The sequence below is a fragment of the Protopterus annectens genome, chromosome 8.part1, assembly GCF_019279795.1.
Source record: "Protopterus annectens isolate FY-2018-M chromosome 8.part1, PAN1.0, whole genome shotgun sequence".
Classification (NCBI taxonomy): Eukaryota; Metazoa; Chordata; order Ceratodontiformes; family Protopteridae; genus Protopterus; species Protopterus annectens.
In genome coordinates, this window is record NC_056742.1 from 487,250,908 (window position 1) to 487,260,156 (window position 9,249).

The following is a 9,249-nucleotide window of genomic DNA, read 5'->3' on the forward strand; positions in this document are numbered from 1 at the left end:
TTATAACCCTACTGCAACAGTTCAGAATACATGAAGTTATAAAAAGATGTTAAATGGTCTGTGCTTTCTTGAACCAAATGTCTGCCCCACAATTTGTGTCCTTTGGTTGCTCATATTTTTGCAAGATCTAATGGGTCTGGCTGAAGGGACCTAGTCCTTTCAACAATGGGACTCTAGCCTGTTCTATGTGAGATAACTAAATTACACTAGGAGAAAAGATTGTAATTGAGGGGACAGACTCTAACCTGGATGTGGTGAAAATGCTAGATTCCCTTGAATGAAAGGACTGTAGTCATTAATAAACAAGAGGTATTCTGATGCAATGAATATGAATGATTTAGTCCTTTAACAGCATTGAATTTAACTTTTTAATAGACTAGATTGTAGGAGAGAAAGTGTTATCTTTTTAAGAAACATTTAACTTATTTATAAATATGTACAGTCTATTGACAGGAATATTTTTGGCATCAATAAAAAGGCAAGGAATCTAAACTAATTTTCTTGCAAAATAGAGTAAATTATATTGCATAAAAGACTTATCCAGGAAACAGATTCTAGGCTGCACTTTATAAAATATTACATTTCCTCTGACAGAATGACTCAGTTTATTAATTGCATAAAAGAGGCTGTTGTGGTGAACACAAAGCAAGGGCAGGGGAATAACCTGACTTGTAACATTACTGTGAGAGGAAGGACTGTTTCTCATAAAACAGTCTGTTTTTGAAAGCACACTATTATGTCCCTTCAGCCTAGTTTCCAATAGTTGAAGGGCCATAGTCCTTTCAGCTAAGACATCTAGTCTGCTCTATATGAGAAAGCTAAATTCTGGTGGGGAAAAGGGCTGTCTTTAATAGGATCATAGGAGGTTACTAGGCTAGTAGCTCTAGCCATTCATGTCCCGATTTTCTGAATTGTCAATGCCCAGGGGCTAGAATGGCTTTGGTACATCCTTGTGCCTTAGAGCATCTACAAACTGCCTCTGTCCATTAGGGCCACAGGTGACAAGCCAGGGCTGAATTTGCAATTTCCCATACATTGATGCAAACTGCATTTGAATAGGTTTAGGAAACTGCTCTATTTCACATGAATGGGGAGCCTGTTCCAGACAAGGGGTAATATCGGAGACACATACTTGTCCCTCCAGCAAGTTTTGTTTATGTCACAGATAATATTTAGACCCTTAAATCGAGTAAGTCCAGTGTTGTTTGTTTTATGAATGTGTAACAGATCTATCAGGATTGGATTGGAGACTGCCTTGTAGATTAGGCATAGATCAACCCTCAGTAGTCTGTAGGAGACCGAGTACAGGGACAGGAATTTAAAGTGGTCCACATAGACTATGTTATTTACACTGTGAATTCTTTTAGTGATGAACCTCTGGGGCTGTTCCAGCTGTTGCAAATGCCTGGTCAGATACATGCTGAAGGGTGCATTATACTCGATTATTGATCTAATGAGGGCTGAGAACAGTGAGACTATGTTCTCCTTAGATCTGGATGCCATGTCCTTACTTAAAAGTTGTGTGACGTAGAAGGATTTTCTTACTACCGTGGACACATGGTGATCAAAGTTCAGTTTACTGTCAACTTGACTTCCTAAGTCCCTTACCACTGGGTCTACTCTTAGGGGAATTTTTATCAAGGTTGCAATTTGCAGGTGTGGTCATCTTCCCAAAGGGTATAAATATACATTTTTTTGCATTGAGTTTTAGACCATGGTTCTGGCACCAGTTATTTGTCTGTGTCAGATCCTCCTGAAGGATATCTACACCTCTAGGCAAATTCAGTGATTGCACCCAACTTGCAGTCATTAGCAAAGTCGGTCAACCAAAGGATTTCTACATTTGCCTTAACTTCAGAGAAGTATATTCCAAATGACAGAGGTCTCAGTACTGAACCCTATGGGACTCCATAGTAACAGGACTCTTGGTGGAGGTGTATTTCCCCACCCTAACTTCATATGTCTTATCTGTAAGCCATTTGGCTATTCATCAGATGACACAGGGATTTATGCCTCAGTTTGAGAGTTTGTCTATAATACCTGGGTGAGTTATTGTATCATATGCCTTTGCAAGGTCAAGACTGGCAGTATGTACAATTTTGCCCTCATCTATGGCTCTAGTGTCCTTCTCAATGAAGTCCACCAAGTTTACTAGGCATGACCTGTCCTTGAAAAAACTGAACTTGGATGGGTTCAGTGTTTGAAGATTTCCCTTGTCTTAGTTTATCAGGTTTATGATAATTATTTTCATGGCCTTGCATATAAGACTAGTCAACATTGTTGTTCTGTAGTTCCGTGGGTCTATAGGTGATCTGCCTTTATGTAGAGGAATGATCATTGCAGTCATCCATTCCATAGGGATAACACCTGTCTGGAGGCTGTGGTTAAATAGAGATTTTAGTGGGAATGACAAGTCATGTTTCAAGCTATTTTGGAGGCATCCTGGGATATTATCAGGACCCAATAATGCAGTATTTTAGCTCTGGAGAATGCTGTGAGGACCTGTTCTTTAGTGATAGTTGGGGGGGGGGGTAGAGAGTATTTTCTGGGGGGACCTGGGGGTGATAGGGGAAAAAATTCTAGCCCCTTGAGTGTACAGTGGCAGGAGTAACAATTTTTGATGAAAGAGATACACTAGATTCTTTTTGCTAAAGGAACCTAGGCCCTTCAGCCAAAGGAATGCATCGATGATTGCACCCAACTTGCGGTCGTCATCAAATTTGGTCAGCCAAATGCTCTCTGCATTTACTTTGACTTCAGAAAAGTATATTCCAAATGGTATAGGTCTCAGTACCATGCCCTGAGGGACACCACTAGTAACACGCCTCTTGGTGGAGGTGGATTCCCCCACCCTAACTTCATGTGTCCTATCTGTGAACCATTTGGCTATCCACCAGGTGACATAGGGATCTATGCCTTAATTTGAGAGTTTTTCTATAATACCTCGGTGAGATATGGTGTCAAATGCCTTTGCCAGGTGAAGGTAGGCAATATGTACCATTTTGCCCACATCCACGGTTTTAGTGACTTTCTCCAAGAAGACCACCAGGTTTACTAGGCATGACCTGTCCTTGACAAAATCGAACTTGGATGGGGCCAGTGTTTGAAGATTTCCATGTCTTTGTTTATCAGGTCCACAATAATACTTTTCATGGCCTTCGATATAAGACCTGTCAAAGTTATGGGTCTGTAGTTCTCTGGGTCTGTAGATGATCTGCCTTTGTGTAGAGAGATGACCATTACAGTCCTCCATTCTGTAGGGCAAAGCCTGTCTGGAGGCTGTAACTGAATAGAGATTCAAGTGTGCCTGACAGGTCATGTTTCAAGCTGTTTAAGAGGAAGCCTGGGGTATTATCAGGACCTATTGATGCAGTGTTTTTAGCTCTGGAGAATACAGTAAAGACCTGTTCTTTGGTGAGAACTGGGAGAGAAATGGTAGAGAGTATTTCCTGGAGGGAGAAATGGGGATAACGGGGGGGGGGGTGATTCTGGCCTCTTAGGTGTACAGTGGCAGGACTGACCATTTTTCGTGAAGGAGATGCACTAGATTATTTTGGCTAAAGGAACCTAGCCCCTTCAGCCAAAGGAAAGCATCCTGCTTTTTAAAAGTAGGTGTGCTTATTATAGTAAAAGAAATGTATGAGAAGATAAATTCCTGCTGGCATTTTGAAAATAGACTATGTTCTGTTTTCTACTTGCATAGAAGACTCCAGCCATTAATATGTGTCTGCGTACATGTGTGTGTGTGTGTGTGTGTATGTGTGTGTATGCGTGCGTGTATATGCGTGTAAACAAAGCTTAAATAAATGTTTTATATATATAGATAGATAGATATATAGATAGGAATGTCAGTTGTTCAACAGGTAGCACACTTGCCTTTGGTCCAGAAGGCTGTGGGTTCTGTTCCGACACCAGGTAGATGGATTGGTGACACTGCAGTGCAGCATAAGGGGAGGTGGGCACTCCTGAGTGTGTTGTTCTTTGGATGAGACATTAATCCAATGTATTATCTGCTTAAGTTGGTGGTAGCTCAGGTGGATGTAAAAGATGCCACAACACCAATTTAAAAGAGTAGGGACTTTATTTTATATACACATTTTATATACACAGATTTCCAAACTCAAAACATATATAATAATTCCATACAAAATCTAATTTCAGAAAAACACAAATAAGAAGATATTTTCTAATTTCTTCTCTTTTATTCTCCTAGGGCTTTACACAATAATACTTTTCCATACTGCACTCATACCACTCTTTCATTCTTTTGGCATCCTCTTTCCAGTTCAAATCCTACCTCTTTATTACATGAAAATAATCTAACTCACCTATACCTTTCCATCTCTTTTGATTCTTTTTTGAGTCCCATACCGCTCTAGATTTTTGCCATAATAAATTTCCAACACAGTCTTTCTCTTTGGACATTATTTTAAAAATATCTAAAATGCATATAAAGATGCCAATAATGTAATCAAATTGTTTAATTCCAAACCTCCTTCTTCCTCCTTACAACAAACTACCAATCTTTTAATAGGGTTCTACCTTTAACCCAATATAAAGCTAAAAATAAGCTGCAACAAATCTTTTTCCATATCAACTGTCAACAAAACTACCCCACCAAAATAACCTAACTTTCCCAAAGTATAAGAATGTAGAGTTGGAGTTTCTTGAGCTGGATGCATAGGGCAACTGTTTGAGGCCAGCAATCCACTTGGTGAGGTACTTTGGGGACCTCTCCAGTTGTTGTAGGTGTCTTGTGAGGTACATCCCAAATGGGGCATTGTATTCAATGAGGGGTCTGATAAATGATGAGTAGCGGGGGATGATGACTTCCTTATTTCTAAATGCGAACCCTTTTGTGATTAAGTGGGCCACATAGAAAGATTTTCTGACCACTGTGGCAATGTGGTTATCAAAGGAGAGGTTACTATCCAATTGGGTCCCAAGGTTTCTTATCACACTTTCTGTGTTGAGTGAACTTCCCCCTATTTGGTAATTCATGGGTACCGTGTTTTTACCAAAGTGGATAACAATGCACTTTTTGGCATTTAGCTTGAGGCCATGATTTTGACACCAGGTGTCTGTCTCGGTGAGGCCCTTTTGCAGGTTGTCTACGTCAGCAGGGGAATCATTAATGGCACCCAGTTTGCAGTCATCTGCGGACTTGGTTAGCCATAGACCCTCGGTGTTCGCTTGCATTTCAGAGAAGTATATACCGAACAGGAGGGGTCCCAAGACTGAACCCTGGGGCACTCCACTTGTCACTGGTTTGGAGTCGGATCTGGAGTCTGCAACTCTTACTGTGTGGGTTCTGTCCATGAGTCAGTTGGCCACCCATCTCGTGACGTAAGGGTTTATGTTAAGGTTGATGAGTTTATCTATGATTCCTGAATGAGGGATAGTGTCAAAGGCTTTAGCGAGGTCCAGGTATGCTGTGTGGACCATTTTGCCCTCGTTTGTGGCCTTAGTAACTGTTTCAAAGAACTCTACCAGGTTTAAGAGACATGATCTACCTTTCACAAATCTGAATTGGGTAGCATCCAGAATTTGGAGGTTACCAATGTCTTTGTTTATGAGTTCCATGATGATACGCTCCATGGCCTTGCAGTCCAGGCTTGTCAGGCTAATAGGTCGATAGTTCCCAGGTTCTGTGGAGTTCCTCCTTTGTGGAGTGAGATAACCATTGCTGTGTGCCATTCCGTGGGCGCATAGCCTGTGGTGAGGCTGTGATTGAACATGGATTTTAGGTGGAGGGGGGCTAGTTCATTTTGGAGTTCGTGTAAGATACAGCCTGGGATGTTGTCTAGTCCCATGGATGCTGTGTTTTTGGATTTAGAGAGTGCCATTTTTACCTGCATGTTTGTGACTGATGGGGCTTTACAACCATCTGGTATAGTTATAGGCCCTTTGGGGGGTTTGGGGGGAGTAAAGTTTGCAATGAACCTATCTGCCAAGATGTTGGCAATATCAGTTGGCTCTGTATGTTTTGTGCTGTTCTGTTGTAGCTCGGTGCAGATCTGGGTGTTGCCATGGAGATTCATGACATAGCTAAAGAATGCCTTGTGGTTGTCTTTGGAATCCGTGGCAATTTTTCGTTCAAAATTAGCTTTGGAGGATTTTATCAGAGATCTTAGTTTCTTACTGAGGCCTGTCAGTGAGTTCCTCCATACCTGGGTTCTTACTCTTTTTTGCAACAGTTTCTTCCTTCTGTTGTAGAGTTTGTTAATGGCAAGGGACCACCAGATCAGCTTACTTTTTTTGGAGGATAGTGCCTTGGTTTTGTTGAGGATAGCACAATCCATGTACTCATGCAGGTGCTTGTAGACTGCGTTTGTGTAGGATTCAGCAGTCGTGACTGTATTGACTGTGTTATCTATCTGCAGGAGCGTCGCGAAGTTAGTCACCTCAGTTTTGAGTAGTGTGAAGTTCGCTTTGGAGAAATTTTTTACGATGGTTTCCTTGTGTAGGGGTGGGGTCGGGATGTGGATATCTATGGTGAATAGTTTATGGTCTGATCTAACAAGCAAGGAGTTGATCTTGGGCGTTGAGCACCAGTCACCCATGTTGGTAATGACCAGGTCCAGAATATTGTTGCCCTTGGTGGGGGTGTTGACAGGTTGATCCAGGGCGTTAGAGTTTATGAATTCCAGGAATCGTTGAGCAAGGGAATTAGTACAAGAGTAGTTTTCCCAGTTTGTGTTAAGGTAGTTAAAATCACCCATTATTATAGTATTTGGTTGGATCCTCATTTTTTCCACTGTCCCCAGGAATGAGGAGTGAGGGTCCTGGGTCATGGTGGGGGATCTATGGCAAGCTACAATTTGGAATGCATTTTTGCCCAGGGTTAGTTGCACTTGGATGATTTCAGAGGCATTGTGTTTTGCAACTAGCCTGGAGGTGTGGATCTCCTTGATGAATATGGACACACCTCTGCCCTTCGTGTTTCGTTCCGGGTTTTGTGGCCGAAACATGTGGTATGAATTGGAGCCTGGTAGTGCTGGGGTGCTCTCGGGAGCCTTGTACCAGGTCTCAGTTACTGCACAGATATTGATGTTCTCCATTTTGAGGAGTGCCTTGAGTGAGTGCATTTTGAGGTTTAGACTCCTAGCATTGAGCAGCATTGCCCTCTGTTTTATGTTGCCTGTCGTTATGGTGGTGGGTTTGTTTTTTTGAGCCTTGCCTAAAAAAGGCACTATAGGAACGGCAAGAGCCTTGGCCAATATCCTGAATCCCAGGGGTGACAGATGCAGGTCTTCTCTGGCACAGCATCGTGGCCTCTCAAGAATGTCATCCCAGGCAGACAGATACTGGATCCCCTTTGAATGACACCAGAAGCTTAGTCAATTGTTGAAGTTGATCATCTTATCCTTGTACTGTGGTATCATTTTTGGTGAAGGCAGGATGCTACACAGGGATAGGGTCATACCTGCCTGGGCTACAAGATCGGAGAGCTCTTCCATGTCTCTTTTCATGTAATCCAGGGAGGTAAGTCTCAGGTCATTTACACCAGCATGGACAATGACAGAGTCATATTTGTACTTGCCTTGTAGTGACCTGAGTGCATGCATTATGTGGCGGATTCTGGCACCTGACAAGCAGCTGACAGTAACCTTCTCTTTGTCCAGCCTGGTGAATGGGATGTTGGTGTGCCTGACTATAGAGTCACCTATTACTAGTGTCTTGGGTATGTTATTTTGCCTTATGGGCTGTGGTTGTGTGGCACACCGAGTTTGTGGGCTATGTGTTGTTTGGGGTGTGTTGGTGGGAGGAGGTTGCTTGTGTGTCTGTTTTGGAGGTCTCTGTTGCCTAGGCAGATTTAGATTTTTAATCAGAGCCTCTGTATATGTCTTGCTGTTACTATGTGTGGGTTTAGGAGGTATTGGTTTAGTTGGTCTATGTGTAGTGAGTTGGGTGTTGTGAGTTGTTACCTTCCCATCTTGACTGTCTGTTCCAATCTTGGTTAGAGAGAGCTTTGCCTCTAGATTGGCTGTATAAGTGCATCTCTCACAAGTGTTAGGGTTTGGTGGTAGGAGGAGAGGGTTGTCTGTGTACCTGAGGCAGTTGCAGCAATGCCTCAAGATGCCCAGACTCATCAGGTAGGATGGAGAGTACACCGGGAGCTGTTTCTTGGACATGCCTGAATAAGTAGTAAAGACTGTTTACTTTTATTAAGTGGGAGGTAGTTGTCAAGTAGGGAAGTATATAGACTATTCCCTTCTGGCAGATGCAGGGGTTGAGTGCAGTAGATTTAGAACAAATGCTGGGTAAAAGGTGCAGGTCTGAGTGCTTTAGGCTGAAAGACTGGCAAGTTATAAGGGAAAAACTGAAGAGCAGACTTTGTGGAGCTGGGGATAGATAACCCTAGCTAACCAGCGCTGAGCGGTGCGCAAAACCACGCAAATGCGGGTTTTTATAGCAGAAAGATGAAAGGGATAGAAATTATCCCAAAATGGCCAATAAACTACAAATTCTGAGCTGAAAACCACTCCTCCAAGGACAGATAGGCTGTTCAAAGCTCCCCACTCTCACTGGTGAACACAGAAACTTCCTTCTATCCAAGTAAGGTATGGGTCAACACATAAACTACAATACAGCCCTAGATTCAGCAAACTCTGAAAACTGGACTCTACTAGCTTCAGAAAAGTGGGAAACAAGTGTAGAATAGTTTATTTTTTTTATTTTTTTAAGAAGTTAAGCCAGTTAAAACAAAATAATTACTTTAAAGCACAGAAAAATAGAAAAATGGCTATCGCACTTGAGTGTGTAGCCTACAACAGTTAAAACAGTTTAAATGCTCACAGAAACTATATTAAAGTGCAAACAGTAAGTAAGTACAATTAAAACATTTGAAATAGGCTTTTTAGTATCAAATAAATGCTAGAAATAGAGTGTTTAGGCTAAATTAGCAATATCTAGCAAGAAACAAGCCAAAAAAGTAATTAAATCAAACCAAAGTTTCTCTTTTCTCCTTCTGCTGCTGTAGGTCTCTGCAGGTCACCTGGACAGGACAGAATAGCTTATTTTTTTGTTTTTTTAAGAAGTTAAGGCAGTTAAAACAAAATATTCACTTTAAAGCACAGACAAAAACAGCTATCACACTTGAGTGTGTAGCCTACAACAGTTAAAACAGTTTAAATGCTCACAGAAATGATTTTAAAGTGCCAGTAGTAAGTACAATTAAACAGTTGCAATAGGCTTTTTAGTATCAAATAAATGCTAGAAGCCGAGTGTTTAGGCAGAATTAGTAAT